Source organism: Physeter macrocephalus, chromosome 11 (genome assembly GCF_002837175.3).
Source record: "Physeter macrocephalus isolate SW-GA chromosome 11, ASM283717v5, whole genome shotgun sequence".
Lineage (NCBI taxonomy): Eukaryota > Metazoa > Chordata > Mammalia > Artiodactyla > Physeteridae > Physeter > Physeter macrocephalus.
The window spans coordinates 31,401,393-31,415,949 of record NC_041224.1 but is presented as its reverse complement, the minus strand read 5'-3'; the positions used below and the strand labels follow the sequence as shown (position 1 = coordinate 31,415,949).

The following is a 14,557-nucleotide window of genomic DNA, read 5'->3' as shown; positions in this document are numbered from 1 at the left end:
ATGAGAATCGCGCCTCCTCCAGCACTTGTGAGGATCAGAAATCATCTTAACATGCCTGGCATGCAGTAGGTGCTTAATAAATGACAGCTACTGTTGCTATCATCCTTCCAGCACCAACACTCTGTACTTCCACCCGTCGGAACAGTCCAAGGGCAGAGCCGGGGTCTCGTTTGGGAACTGGCCCCGGCGGGGCAGCTGCAGAGCCCCCTCCGTGCGGGAAGAGAAACCGGTACTCTGACTGCGGGGCCTTGCAGGCTCGGCCTCATCCTCCCGCAGCCTCAACAGTCGGGGGTGGCTGAACTCCTGCAGGTGCAGTCTTGGGAACAAGCCCGTAAGAGCGGACGGAACGTCTAGGTGCCATGGACGTGGCTGCCCCGGTGCCATGAGCAGAGAGCCAAGCCCGTTGTCACCTCAGAGGCTCAGATGTGCATCATGGTCCCATCTGCCAAAAGAAGCACTGACGTCATCTCCAGGGACCTTGTGTCTTTCACTGGACGTGTGCTCAGTGCTGCGGGAGGGAAAGAAGCAGAGGTAAGGAAGGGGGAGTTCCAGGTCTCCCTGCACAGTGTCCGCGGGTCTGCAGTTGCCAGTGTGGGCCTGGCTGGGGAGCTGGCATTCAATCGCCTCTGTCCTGGTGGGTGCCCTGAAGTATGGGGGCCTGCGTGTCTGCCAGCACTTAAGCTGGAAGGGGTGAGGTGTCTTTCTGCGTCTCTGTCTGGCCTCCTGGCATCACACCGGAGCCAGCCTGCCTGCATTTAACCGGATTTAGAACCTGTCGTGGGAACCCCTGGGGCCAGGGCAGGAACGCAGCTGGTGTTGGAAAGACCTTCTGTCCGTCCCGTGGGTGTGCCGGTGACACCCAGACACCAGGCTGCGGATGAGGGGTCTGGGCATTCTGGAACCAAGATGAGAGTTTCTCCCCCGTCCCCAGAGACAGCAGAGCCCCTCAGACCACTGCCTGCTGTTTCCAGCTTGGCTCTCATGACCCTGGGCACTGGGGGGGAGTGCACCTCATGGGGCACCGGCACACACAGGTTAGTGGTACACGGGCCTCCCTTCTGCGTGCAGATGGGAATCAGGCGTCAAGGCTGAGGGGACCGCAGAGCTGAATGTGCCCCCCCGGGTTTTACTTTCCTGACACAATTTTTTTTAATGTTTTCTGTTGTCCTTTCTCATTCAAGCAAGGCCATCAGCCAGCTCGGCCACACGGCTGGCCACTCTCCCAAACTGCTAGGTTAGGGACAGGGATGCCAGCCCAAGGGGCACACAGAGGGTGGCGCTCTCTGAATCTGGGGGTCCCCTGCCTTGGTCGGTGCGTCCAAACTGCAGTGGGTGCAAGTCCTTCACGGTGGCTGACAGCCTGGCAAACCCTTCACAGTGCCCCCCTCCATGCCGGGCACCGGCCACTCCCACTCCGGGTGTCCTGGCATCACAGCTGGGCCTCGGCCAGGGACTCGGGCTCCTGGGCCACACCCGCGTCTGTCTTCAGCCTCCTCTCCCCCTTCCCTCCCCGCCCATCTTCTTTTCCTTCTCCCTCCCCACAGCGCCAGGACTTGTGCTGTCCCCAGACACCTAGATAGACGTTTTGTTGGTAAAGTGCAGTCACCGCAATTGGCCAGGTGTAGGTCCTTGGCCTCGTTGAGTGGGACGGGGCAGGGTGGTGGGGAGGGAGGAGGATGGGAGGGGGGCCCTGAGGACCTGAGCAAGGAACCCAGGCCTGCAGAGCAGCCCATGTTTCCGGAACAGACTTGGAGCAGCCCCTCCATGCTCAAGTTCCCTTTTCCTTTCAGTCCACGAATAACTGGACTTAACCTCCCTTCATCCCCCAAAAAGGTGGTTTCTGACTGCAGCTCAGAACATTCCATCCATCCTTGGGGAAGGAATTTATAAATATTACCTCGGCTTCCATGTGCTTTCGGCAGGCCTGTCATAAATCAGTGCAGGGCTCCTGGACCTCCCAGGCTATATAAAGCCACTCTTCTGCCTCCTGTTTCCAATTTTAAATCAAACACAGCTCAGCCCCGCAGGCTCCTGTTGATCCTTGCGGATTCCAGGGGCCGCTCAAAGGCTCCCCCGAACCAGCCGGCTAAAAATGACTCCGTTGTTCCCCTGGAGAAATTTAAAATTAAAACTCACGTGTGGGGTGGAGACTGCCCACGATGAATATGAATGAGGAATACAAGATGTGTTTCTCCACCAAAAAGCAAAGCAAAAAAAAAACCTGTCTCTGAAAAAGGTCTGGGCCCAACTCACCTGCCAACCTCCCCACCATCCTGCTTTTTGGGTGGTTGTTTCTATAGCAACCGGGTTCTCAGACAGGTGCCTGGACACCCCATCCCCCCACCCAGAGGGGAAGCAACCGGTTAAAGGCCTCCCCTGGCCCTCTGATCAGGTGCCAGGGGCTGGGGGGCCGGGGCATCTTCCGCCAAGCGTGGGGAACGGAAACGTCAGGGTTAGTCCTGGGAGACGCGCTTGAATTGACCTGGAAAGGGTGGTGGGTTTCCATGCCCGGGGAGACAGTACCCGTGGGGACAGTCAGTGAAGGAATCTCACACTGTCCCCTAAGCACCTTCTCCAGCCTTCCCACCTTTCTAATGGCCTCAGAATCTCCAGGGAGGGGAAGGAGCCAGGCCCTCGGTACAGAAGGAGGGGTGGCATCCGGAGTCTAGCATCAGGTGGGCCCAGGCTGTGCTGGCTGGTCACCTGGTGCTGCCCTGCAGGCCTGGGATAGCTGAGCATTGGTGGAGGGACCCCTCCCTCCCCCACCCGCCACGGGGAAACGGACCTCGTGCAACACTGCCAGCCCGTGGGTAAAGCTCATCTCCCTGGACACCGAGCTGGCCCATCTCTCGTCCATCACGTGCCCTGCAGGTTGGTTTGGAGGGCTCCCAGGATAGATGTTCAGGTCTCACGGAGGGCAGGCTTCCATTCTGGGACGGGACCGTGTGAACTGCTCACCAGGCATTGCATTTCAGCTCCTTAAATCCTCAAAACAAGCAAGTGTGGCAGCTGCTTTAATGAGCCCATTTTAGAGAAGACTGAGGCCTCAAGAGTCTAAATAGCTTCCCCCAAATCACGCATCTAGTAAATCAGAGTTGGAACCTGGGTCTGACCAGCTCCAGAGCCAGCATCCTTCCCACCATCGCAGAGAAGCTTCTCGGAGCAAGCAGCCTGAGACTGACGGCAGCCTGACCTTGCAGAAGTCTTGAGGCTCCAGCAGAGCTGCGAAAGGCACGTCGATGGGAAGGGCCTGCAAGTGGGAACAGCTGCTGGGCAGGGTGTGGGCAGCCAGGACGCAGAGAGAAGACAGACATCAGCCAGTGTTGAGGGAGCCACGAGAGCCGCTGTGCCAGCGCCTGGATGGCTGCAGAGGGAGTGTTGTCAAGCCTCCCACAGCCCTGGGCCCTGCATGGGGTCCTCACCGCGTGGCCCCCCGCCCTTGCCCGGGCACTGGAAGGCAATGCAGTGTGGGACACCTGCTGCCCCGAGGAACTGGAGGAGGCCGCCATCACCAGGAGAGAGTTCTGCCCTGGCCCACGTCTTTGTGACAGTAGATGCCAATCAGTTCGCAGTGCTGAGCAGGCATCCCTCTGGCCAAAGCTGGGCCCAGGCCTTTGTCACTGGAGAGAGGAGCTCGGGAATGGCTGGGCCTCCGAGCTTCTGTTGTGGGAGAACGCTGCCTCCCCCTAGACTCACATCGTGGGGTGACGATGGGCAATCATAAGAGACTCATGTCCTCATGGGTTGAATTATGTCCCCCAAAATTCATATGGTGGAGTCTTGTCCCCCAGAACCTCAGGGTGTGACCTTATTTGGGGATAGAGTCATTATGGAGGCAGTGAAGTTAGAGTGAGGCCATTAGGTTGGGTCCCAACCCACTATTACTGACGTCCCTCTAAGAAGGGGAAATTTGTGGAGGGTTTTTTGAGTTTTTATTTATTTCATTATTATTATTATTATTTTTTGGCCATGCCACATGGCTTGTGGGATCTCAGTTCCCTGACCAGGGACTGAACCCGGGCCAGGGCAGCGAGAGTGCAGAGTCCTAACCACTGGACTGCCAGGGAATTCCCAAGATGGGTAAATTTGGACACAGTTGGACGATCACGTGAGGACACAGGGAGGAGACGGCCGTCTACGTACCCAGGAGAGCAGCCTCAGGAGGAACCAGCCCTGCTGACTCCTTGATGTTGGACCTCCAGCCTCCAGGACTGGGAGAGAATAATTTCTGTTGTTTAAGCCCCACAGCCTGTGGCGCTTGGTTACAGCTGCCCAGCAAGTGCATAATACTCCCTGTATAAGGCGGGGTGAGGGGTAGTCACAGATTCTTGTCTTAGTGTGAGTCCCCGAACTGGTTTTCTCCTGGTCCAGCTCTGATTTCATGAGTCACACACACTAGACTCTGAGAGAATCCAAGGAGAAAGGAGATCTTGCCACATGGAAAAACACCTTCTGATGCACTCTGTTGCCGCTTCCCAGACTCTGGTCCTGCAGACTCACCTCTCCCAACCTCAGCGCCTCTGAGAAGTAAAACAGTCACCGGAGTCGGCATGACAATGCGCAGTGCTTCAAAACCTGAGGGTGCGTTCTCTCCATCCCCCCGACTGAATGCAACGTGACATTCTTACCACGGAGCCTGAGGTATAGATAAAATTTTAGACTTGAAGAATCTTGGGTCTGTACACCGCCTTAGGAGTTATCTGGCCTGATTTCCCACCCAGGATGAAAGGCCTAAACATGACAGTGCCCCGGAGAGATGGCTGGTTTGCGTCTCCTTGAAAGTGTCCATTAGAGAGTTCAAGGTCAATTGGCCAACAGTTGGATAATTCTTATCCTTAGAAAGTTTTTCCTTATGTGGGTCTGAAATGTGTCTCTTCCTTCTACCTACATCCCGGGTAGATTCCACAGCCCCAGAAAATATGACGAACGCCTTCTCTCTGTGTCAGTTCTTCAAACAGCTATAGAGACCATCAGGTCCTGCCCTACACTCTCTCCTCTGCAAAGTAGCTCTAATTCCCTCCAGAGTTTCTTATGTGACACACGTTCAGGCCGCCTCACCTCTTGACATGCTTAAGCGTTTCAAAGTCTCTCTTGTTGATGTGTCACCGGGCCCTAGCCAGGTGTGACCAATGCCAGTGGCGGTGGGGCCACACCTCCCTGTGCTGAATACGGCACCTCTAAGAATGAAGCTCGTGGTCAAACCAGACTTGCGCGCCAGTGATATGCTGCTCATCCGACAAATATTGTTGAGCGTGTGTGTACGTACTAGACTTCAGGGGACACAAAGATGATTAAGACTCAGGACCTCACCACAAATGGAGGGAAGATCAGTAAAGAAGTGGTTACAAGACAGTGCCGGTGGGTGCAGGAGAAAGTGGATGTGTGGAGGAGGAAATGCCTCGGCTGTCCAGCCAGTGGAGGGGCAGGGGAGGGTGGGGAAGGACTACCCACAGGTGACTCAGCAGCTGAGTCCTGAAAGCAGCCAGGCAGTGTGATGGGGTGGGGGGGTAGGCAGGCCTGGATTTGCTCTTCCCAGGCTGAGTGTACAGCATGGGAGAAGGCACAGAGGCACAAAGGAGCGACCACCTCCTGTCCATCCTTCTAATCCTGTTCAATCCTCCAGGAAGGCTGACTTTCCAATCCCTCCAGGTTGGGTCAGATCCCTTCGCTCTGTCCTCTGTGACACTTGCTGCAGACCTGTGACCTCCACACTTACCCCGTGATATTGTCATGATCTGTGATCTCCCCACGGAGCTGTCACCTCTTTGAGTTCACCAACTTTATCTCCAAATGCCTCGCAGAGAACTGGCAGAGGGTTATTGTTCAAAACAAGTGTGTGGATGGATGGATGGACGCAAGGATGGATGGATGGATGGATGGATGGGTGGAAGGATGGATGGATGGATGCAAGGATGGATGCAAGGATGGATGGATGGATGGATGGGTGGGTGGAAGGATGGGTGGATGGATGCAAGGATGGATGGATGGATAGATGGATAGATGGATGGGTGGAAGGATGGAAGGATGGATGGATGGATGGATGGATGGATGAATGGAAGGATGGATGGATGCAAGGATGGATGCAAGGAAGGATGGATGAATGGATGGATGGATGGATGGATGGATGGATGGATGGATGCATGGATAGGGACACCAAGTGTGTCCCAACCAGAGACACTGGAGCTCATTGTGGGGAGGCAGGATGGTGAGGCGATGAAGACCTGCCCACCCTTCTCAGGGGTCTGGTCTTCACACCGCAGGCAGTGGGGAGGCAAGGGTTACTTTTATGCAGGGGATTGATTTGGGGGAGAAAACATGCTGGCAGCCATTCGAAGATGAAGATTAGAGGCGAGTAAACAGAAGCAAGTCATGAAACCTGGGTGACAGCCCAAGCGAGAGAGGACAGGGTGTGACACAAGGCAGTGGCCACAGGGAGTGAATGGCAGAAAGAGGGAAATGGGTTAAGAAGATAACTAGACAGCGCTTGGTGGGATTCAGGAAAGGAAGAGGCCAGAAGGACTCGGGCAACTGGGCTGATGGCATAATCCTTGTCTGAAAGTGGGAATTGAGAGAGAGAAGGATTTCCGTTTTATTTTGACGGCTGGAGGACACGGGAGAAGGGACAAGATAATAAACTCTTTTTTTTTTTTTTTCGGTCTTGTTGATTTTCAGGTAATGGGCCTTCCAAACTCATTCCAGAAGCATGAGTTTGGGGCCAGGCTGGGTGGAAGGTCTGGGGGCCATCGGTGCCCCTAGGAAGCCGCAGGAATCAACGAGGCAGCTGGGAGAGGACGCAGTGCAGGGAGAAACAGGCTGGAGACAGAATCCAAGCTCTCAAGGCATCGCTCAGAGCCCACGCTCAGAAGAGCCCCGAGCTTAGTTCGATGCTCTGCTGTCGCCACCCTTCTCAGAAATTCCTACCGATTTTTCAATTATTAAGAATCAGGGGCCACATTTTCATTTTGCACTGGGCCCCCCGAACCACGTGTCCAGGCCTTCTCCCCACGCTGTCCTTCGCTCCTAGGGCAGGGCTGCAACATGGGGGGCCCAGGGGCCCACGGAGATGGAAACATGTGGTCGGATGGAAGAGGTACCGGGAGCCAGCAGAGTGGCGGAAGCAGAGGAGAGGGTTTCAGAGGGGAGGTGCGTCCCTGGGTTCTTTGCCCTGGACCACAGTGAGGTTGGCAGAGCATTTGCCCCCAGGCGTGCAGTCCTGCCCGTTGAGGCCCATGCCCACCAGCGAGCGGAGCGGCTGCTATTCCGACTCTTTTTCCACTCAGACCCCTCCATCCTCCCACGCTGAAGACAAAGCAGGGTCTCTGATGAGGGGCTGATGTTTGTTTCCACCCAGCCCGTTGACACAACTTCGGATTTTTCTTTGGGGAGCTTCTTTCTCCAGAAAGCGCTGCTGGTACTGATTACACCCTGACTGGGGGAAATGACCACCCTAAAGATATCAATCCCCGTGGACTGGAGAGGACCCAGACCCCAAATGACCCCACTTCTTTGCCCCCGCAGGCGAGGTCTCCAGCCGGGCCAGCTCAGGCCTCATCCTCAGTACCCCTTCCATAGCGGGCCAGAAGCCCCAGAACTTCTCCCTGAGCCATCTCAGCCAAGGCTACAGATCTGGTTGGAAAACAGGTGCTAACAGCCCAGAATGTGTCATCAGCCTGGGCTGAGATTGTAAATTCTCCCCACGGACCCCTCCCCCATCACCATCAGCACCACCAAAGGAGGGAAAGAAAATACTCCAGAGGGACTGGATTAAGGTCTTTCAGCTCAGAAAGAGGGGGATTAGGCAGAAGCTGGTAAAGAGATGGTCTTCTGGGAATTGCCTGGTGGTCCAGTGGTTAGGACTCTGCGTTTCCACTGCAGGCCCGGGTTCGATCTCTGATAGGGGAAGTAATATCCCACAAGCCATGCAGCATGGCCAAAAAAAAGATAGTCTTCTTTTCCAGGAAGAACTGAGCCACAGGAAATGGTCTTAAACATCCACAGGGAAGATTTTGATCAGGGGTGAAAAAGAGTTTCACAATAGCACAGATCTTGAGAGGCCTACAGAGAACACCAAATGAGAAAATTTACCTGTGAAGAAGCACCAGCTACGTGGGGGGAGTCTCTGTATTCCACGAAGCCCCTATCACAGGCTTTGCGTAGGTGGTTGGTAGGTAAACGCCTGAAGTTATGCATGAAAGCTTTTTTAAGATATCCCAAGAGATACCAGCTGCATTTCCAAGAACCAGGCTCTCCAAACAAAAATCTGGGTCCAAAGTCCTCTACGTAATTTTGAAAGTAAATTTTCAGTTCTTGGATCCGGAGGCTTTGTGGCCTCATCTAAGTCTCAGATTCTGCACAGTCACAATTTCAAAAAATAATACAGTGTTCCCAGCGGAGACGCTCCGGGGCTGGAGGAGGACTCTTTGTAACCCAAAACCTGTGAGGAAACTTTAGTTCTGGCGCCAAAGAGAGGTTTCCACTGAAAGGGAACAAAAACAGGCAAAGAGGTTTTGCAACAGGCAAGCGCTCTGTTTAAAAAAAATGCGGGGACGTCAGGAAACTCCAAAGAACTGGCTAAAAACAAGATTTCTTTAACCTAGAACATGAGGACTTCAACAAGGCGAAGGAAATTGGATGCTGGAATATGGCCCCACCAACATTCTCAATTCTAACCTTCGTCGACCTGCTGGAAGGGAGGTGGTAGGTGAGGAAAAGGACATTTCCTTCATCTGGGATCGCATCTTCATCAGGACTGGTCTCTGCTGTTGTGCAGACAAAGCTCCATTCATGGTGCTTGGAGAAGGAACTACCAGATACTGATTCCAACGTGAGTTTCATTCATTCATTTATAAATCTTACAATTATTTGTTGACTGTCTGCTCCCTGCCAGGCACTAGACTGTTTACTGGAGATGAGAAACACCTGCCTTCAGGTAGCTACTGTTTAGTGAAAGCACCAACAGGTGGGCTGCAGAAGTGAAACATCTCCAGGACCGGAGATCCCGAGTCACCCAAGAGATGTGGGGTGCATCACAACTGCCCAAGCTACATCATCGTGTGTATTCCCAACACACGAAAACCTCAGTGTTGATTAGGCCTTGAGAGGAACCAAGTCCATCCCTTACTGTGTTACATCTGATGATTGCAAGAATTTTCCCCAGCCCAGCCTCAAGCTCCATAAATGTCGAGCCTCATTTCTCTTCGCCACCCCGTCCTCCCGTGCCCCAGCATGATCGGATGTCTTCGCGTGGCACTGAGACCACAGGCCGGTGGTGGGAGAAGCATCCCCGGGGCCGTTTCTCTACCAGAATATGTGTGGATAACGTGACTGTACACGGAGTGACTGCAGCCTGCCTAAATCAGGGAGGAAAGTGAGGGCAGCCGTGACCGACCGGACCTACAAATTGTCTGCAAACACACGTCCACGGGAGCACCTTGCAGGAACACTCCCGGGCTGTGGAGGGAGTCGCCCTACGAGGGTCCGGAAGCAGAAGCTTGAGTCTACTTTTCCCCAAGGTCAGTGCAGGTCTGGGGGAAGGTCTACATGTTCCGAGAAGTCATCTCGGCGGTCGAGATTCTCGGCCCCGCAGGTCACCTCGGGTCTGTGTCCAAGAGTCGCAAACATTTAAATCAGGCTCTTCCTAAATACCAAGAAAAGATGTGGTGATGCCAGTCCTATGCCCTGTTTTTAGATCTAACTTCCTCTCTCCCTCCATGCCCTCCCGTCCCCCGATGTGTGGGCTTCTCTCTGCCAGACCTCTCGTGCTGTCAGTTTTCTGTTTCTGATTCTCGATGTGTTTAACTCTCTTTGGAAGCCTTCTCATCGTTTTCTTTCCATTCTTCCCTCTTTTAGACCTGTATTGCCCCGTCTTCTCTCCTCCGTCTCTTTCTCTCTCCTCCTCTCCCCTGCTGTCACCAGCATCTCTCTACTTAAGATCTGCCCCCTCCATCCCTCCTTCCTTTTACTCTAAGCTTTCCCTCAATTACTTCTGTCTCTGGTCTTCACATCCCACTCTGGACTCTCCCGCCTGCCCCCATCTTTCCCTGGAGCTTCCACTTCTTTCCAAATACAACCAACCTCCACTTCATCCTGACATATTTTTCCCCTCTATTCAGTAGTTGTTTAAGAACTTGCTCTCGGGACACAGCCTCATTGCAGTCTGTTTTTCCTTCCTGTGGCCTGAAAGCCCTGGGCAGCCTTTCCCTTCAGGCTGCAGGACGGGAGCAAGGCCAGGAACAGCAGGGGCTGGTCCAGGGCCCCTCGCTCCTGTGTTTGCAGGCACTGCCCTAGAGAGAAGGGTTTCTTGGGCTGTCCTCTGTCTCAGACATGATGGAGAAGAGCATGTCAGTTAGTTGGAAATCCCTCTTAACTCTGTTTTTTCTCTAATTCCCTCTAATTCTATCCATTTTTGTCTGACTTTCTACAGAAACCTATACCTATATGTTCATCACTCCACTAACAGTTTCTACTAGAACACCCTCTATGAGCCATAAAGAGCAAAACAAAGTCCCTGTCCTCAAGAAATGTACTGTCCAGGGTCTATGGACATGAAACTATCACCTATAAATAGTCATCTAAGTAATAAAATGTACAATGCTGACCATACAGGTGCAGGTCAGGGAGGGGAGAACCCAGCCTGAGCCTCAGGACTGGAGGTTCCCAAAGAGACAGTGAGAGACAGGGCAGCAGGTCCCCTGGGAGCCAGCTCAGTGAGGGATTGGGAGTCACAGAGAGGCAAGGAGAAGAACCTTTAAATTAAGTGATAGTGGGGCTTCCCTGGTGGCGCAGTGGTTGGGAGTCCGCCTGCCGATGCAGGGGACGCGGGTTCATGCCCCGGTCCGGGAAGATCCCACATGCCGCGGAGTGGCTGGGCCCGTGAGCCATGGCCACTGAGCCTGCGCGTCCGGAGCCTGTGCTCCGCAACGGGAGAGGCCACAACAGTGAGAGGCCCGCGTACCGGAAAAAAAAAAAAAAAAAAAAAAAGAGGAAACTATAGACCAATATCCTCAATGACTACAGATGCAAAATCCATTTTAAGACAGTAGCAAATAGAATTCAACAATATATAAAAAGAATTATACACTGTTACCAAGTGGGGTTTATTCCAGAAATACAAGACTGGTTCAATGTTCAAAATCCACTGGTGCATATAAAAAAATTAATTAATTAAATTTAATTTTTAAAAAAATCCATTGGTGCAATTCACCGTATTAATAGACCAAAGAAGAAAATTCACATGATCATATTAATTGATACAGAAAGAAAATTGACAAAATTCAACACTCATTTATAATTTTAAAACTATCAGAAAAAAAGGAGTAGAGAAGAACTTCTTCAACTTGATAAGCAGCATCTGCAAAGCCTACAGCTAACATTATACCTAACAGTGAAAGACTGAATGCTTTTCCCTAAGGTCAGGAATGTCCACTCCAGACTGGGAGAAAATATTTGCAAACCACATATTTGACAAAGGACTAGTATCTTGAATCCGTAAAGAACCCTCAAAAGTCAACAGTAAAAAAAAATCCAATCAGCAAATAATGGGCAAAAAACATGAGGAGACATTTCATCAAAGAGGATGCACAGGTGGCAAATAAGCACATGAAAAGATGCTTAATATTATTTATTAGGGAAATGCAAATTAAAACCACAATGAGATATCATTATGTATCTTCATGATTGAAATAAAAAAGAGTGACAACACCACATTGGCAATGATGCAGAGAAACTAGATCATATATGCATTGTAGGCAGGGATGTAAAATGGTACTGCCACTCTGGAGAACATGTTGGCAGTTTCTTAAGAAAAAAACTAAAAACCTAAACATGCAACTACCATACAACCCAAGTAGTTGCACACTTATAAAAATGAGTGACAACACCACATTGGCAATGATGCAGAGAAACTAGATCATATATGCATGTAGGCAGGGATGTAAAATGGTACTGCCACTCTGGAGAACATGTTGGCAGTTTCTTAAGAAAAAAACTAAAAACCTAAACATGCAACTACCATACAACCCAAGTAGTTGCACACTTGGGCATTATCCCAGAGAAATAAAAACTTATATTTAAATTTTAAGTGCACAAATGTTTATAGTAGCTTTGTTATGCCCTAAACTGTAAACAGCCTGATGTCCTTCATTGAGTGAATGTGGTCCATCCACATCATGGACTATTACATGGCACTGAAAAGGAATGAATGATTGATACATGTAACAACCTAGATGAATCTCCAGAGAATTATGCTGAGTGAAAAAAATGGAATCCCAAAAGGTTGTATACTGTACAATTCCATTTATATACCATTTTTGAAATGACAAAATTATAGATATGGAGAACAGATTAGTGATTGCCAGGAGTTAAGATGGGAATGGGGACAGAAAGTGGGCATAACCCTTAGAGGGCATCCTGAGGGATCCTAGCAGTGATGGGAACGTTCTGTGCCTTATGGATTAATGTCAGTATCCGGTTGTGGTGTTGTACTATTTATAGTTTTGCAAAATATTACCATTGGGGAAAATTGGTGAAGGGTACACAGGACCTCTCTGTATTATTTCTTTTTTGTTTGTTTTTTGCCGTACGCAGGCCTCTCACTGTTGTGGCCTCTCCCATTGCGGAGCACAGGCTCCGGATGCGCAAGCTCAGTGGCCGTGGCTCACGGGCCCAGCCGCTCCACGGCATGTGGGATCCTCCCGGACCGGGGCACGAACCCGTGTCCCCCGCATCGGCAGGCGGACTCCCAACCACTGCGCCACCAGGGAAGCCCTGTATTATTTCTTAAAGCTGAGTGTGAACCTACAATTAACTCAAAATAAAACATTTCATTTTTTTTAATTAGAAAAAACTGGGATCATGCTTTACATATGTTTTATATTTTATTTTTTATAATATATCATGAGCATTTTCTCTTGGTCTAAAGTAGTCTTATATTTTATATTTGTCGACTGCTTATATTTCATCTATGGATATATTATAATTTTTTAATTATTTGTTTTTCCTAGGGATCTGGATTATTTTTAAATATTTTGCTATTATTATTTTAAAATGCTGAGAACAGCATCCTGGTGTCCATTTTTAAAAAACAGCTCTAATGAGATACAAATAACATACCATACAAGTCACCTGTTTCGAGTGTACAGTTTAATGTTTTTTAGTATTTTCAGTGTTGTACAACCATCACCACAATCTAATTTTAGAATGTTTTTGTTCCCCCTAAAATAAGCCCTATACCCATAGCAGCCAATCTCTGTTCCTCCCCGCTCACCTGCCCCAGCCCTAATCAACCACTAATCTACTTTCTGTCTCTATCAATTTCCCTATAGAGACAAGTTCTAGCCGTTTCATATAAATGGAATCATACCGTATATGGTCTTTTGTGAGAGGCTTCTTTCACTTAATGTTTTCAAGGGTCATCCGTGTTGTGGGAAGTGTCAGGGCTTCATTCCCTTTATTGCTGAATAATATTCCCTTGTATGAATATGTCACATTTTATCCACTCAACAGTTGACGAACATTGGCTCGTTTTCATTTGAGTGGCAAATATAAATAGTGCTGCCATAAACATTCCCATACAACTTTTTTTTTAATGGATGTATGTTTTTATTTCCTAGGAGGGGAATTGCTGTGTCATATGGTAATCCTATGTCTAACTTTTTAACCTAGTGTCCATTTCTGATTATTGCTTTAAGATACATTCTTAGCCATGAAAATAACTGGTCAAATCATAGCACATCTTTAAAGTTTCTGATGCACAGTGCCAAATTATGCTCCTAAAAATTCTGCCCCGACCAGAGCAGGAGGACACTTTGACAGTACAGATCCGGGCTCCGGAGGCTCTTCCAGGATTGGTCCCACAGTTATCTGATCTGCTTGGAGCTGCAGCAACCGCCGAGGCAGCCCACTCCTTTCCGGGACAAGGCTTAGTAGAAGGAACCAGAAGACCCGCCTTCCTCTCCCAGGCCTGCTGCTTGCTGGCCATGCAACCTCCAGCAAGGTATTTTTTTCCTCCTTTGCAAAAGGAAGTTAATGCTCATCTGCCTACCCCACTCAACGTTGGCAGATCAACGTAGCAACTTGGTGTAGGAATGCTTTTCCAATGTGGACACACCCAGACACGAGTGAGTCTGGCCAAGGGATCACTTTTTGAGAAGCGCTGCTTAACTGGGTTGTCCACTGAGCCTTGATTTTGGGGTGGAACTTGGCAGTCAGGGGTTAGTGTTTGGTTGGCTCAAGATATATCTACTTTAACAGAACCTGAGGACAAAAAAGCTTCCTTTTTTTTTTTTTTACCATGAATGTGATTGCACAGCACACTTTTTTTTTTTTTTTTTTTTTTTTTTTTGCGGTACGCGGGCCTCTCACTGTTGTGGCCTCTCCTGTTGCGGAGCACAGGCTCCGGACGCGCAGGCTCAGCGGCCATGGCCCACGGGTCCAGACGCTCCGCGGCATGTGGGATCCTCCTGGACCGGGGCACGAACCCGCGTCCCCTGCATCGGCAGGCGGACCCTCAACCACTGCGCCACCAGGGAAGCCCCCACAGCACACTTTTGATGTGTCA

At 50.5% G+C, this 14,557-nt stretch overlaps 2 long non-coding RNA genes across 2 annotated transcripts in view; one reads left to right on the top strand and one right to left on the bottom strand.

Moving 5' to 3' along the window:
- Window positions 1-379: 379 nt before the first annotated feature.
- Window positions 380-3,479, bottom strand: LOC129392517 (uncharacterized). The gene is made up of 3 exons (XR_008618519.1): window positions 2,786-3,479; window positions 1,898-2,109; window positions 380-508 (listed from the first exon to the last, which is right to left on the bottom strand). It is a non-coding gene; the product is annotated as an uncharacterized lncRNA (long non-coding RNA).
- Window positions 3,480-8,092: 4,613 nt separating this feature from the next.
- LOC102977305 (uncharacterized) overlaps window positions 8,093-14,557 on the top strand; it is an 18,655-nt gene continuing 12,190 nt past the window's right edge. The window contains exons 1-2 of the long non-coding RNA XR_447459.4: window positions 8,093-9,512; window positions 13,792-13,993. This is a non-coding gene — a long non-coding RNA (uncharacterized lncRNA). The remainder of the gene's footprint in view (window positions 9,513-13,791; window positions 13,994-14,557) is intronic.